Source organism: Mus pahari, chromosome 1, assembly GCF_900095145.1.
Source record: "Mus pahari chromosome 1, PAHARI_EIJ_v1.1, whole genome shotgun sequence".
Taxonomy (NCBI): domain Eukaryota; kingdom Metazoa; phylum Chordata; class Mammalia; order Rodentia; family Muridae; genus Mus; species Mus pahari.
Genome location: NC_034590.1, coordinates 86,874,184 through 86,875,560, shown reverse-complemented (window position 1 = coordinate 86,875,560; position 1,377 = coordinate 86,874,184).

Here is a 1,377-nt window from a genome sequence, read left to right as displayed (position 1 = left end):
GACAGAAGTCCCTTTCTGAGTTTTGATATTGGTAGAGAATGGACGCTGTTCTCATGTCCAGAGCAAGGTGCCGGGGACTGCAGGAATGTATACCCAAGGATGTCAAACAAGAAGGGGTAAAGAGTGTTAGGATCTGAGTGGAACATCTGGTGAAAAATGGGAAATCTGGGAAGAGAGGTAAAGTAGACATGAGTTACAATCATCAGAGGGAACTGGATGCACTGGAAAGGGTTAAGACAGAAGGATCCAGCCAAGGACAGATGGCAGCCTGGGGAGTCTACCGGGCAGTTCTCTGTGTGTCCATGCTTTCATTCTAAGATCTACCACACATCACAGTGCCGAGCGAAGGGAGAGATGTGGTCAGGAAGAGAATATGCTATGGTCAAGAGGACTTGGGGCTGGGTTGTATGCTGTCTACTAAATCTGTGCTGGCTTGGGCAAGTAGCTTCATAGTCCATTCACCCTCAAGTTCATTCACCCCAATCTCTAAAATGTGGGGTGAAATGTGGTTGTGAATAGATAATTTATGAATTCAAACTATCCCTTCTTCCACCATGCTGGACTATGGCTGTGTCTACCTATAGCTAGAGACATGGTGGAAGCAGATGGGTGAAAGAGTACGTGGCAAAAGAAGCCAGATGGAGCACATGATCCCAGGTCAAAGGTATCCGCGGCTGAAGAGCCGTTGAACATAATAATGGCTGAGCCTATGACAGAGAACATTTCTCTCCCAAAGGTTACCTTCAACAATAACTTTTAACTGACTCTCTGCACTTAGGAATTGAAGAAGCCAAATCACAGATGCTTAAGTGTCATACCCCAGGCTACCCAACCAGAAAGGGAGTTAGGACCATAACATGTGATCTAGCAAAGACTTACCTTCACCTCACTCCAGCAAAGATCCTCTTTCTGATTAGACCTTGACCTTTGATCTCTGTTCTATCTCTGTGTCTTTTATTCCAGTTCCAGGAAGAATCAATTTATTGAAAATACCCTACCCTCACTATTGTGATGCCTGCTCTGCCTTTAGCAAGACACCTGAGCTTATTCTTAGCCTCCATCCAGCCGTCTAGCACTCAGTTCTTTGACTATAAATACTCACTTCTTGATTTGGAGTTCAGCCCAAGCTCTATACTGCTACAAAGGCCCAGTGTATTAATGACACTCCTTTTTCTTTATGTCTTTATCAAGTGTCCCAAACACTCTTCTAATTTAATACTATTTCAAATGACATCAAGCTAAAGTTAAGACCCACAGAACAGATCTCATGTGACAATTCATTGGAAATTCCCTCTCCCTCTCCCTCTCCCTCTCCCTCTCCTCCCTCTCCTCCCTCTCCTCCCTCTCCCTCTCCTCCCTCCCCCTCTCCCTCTCCCT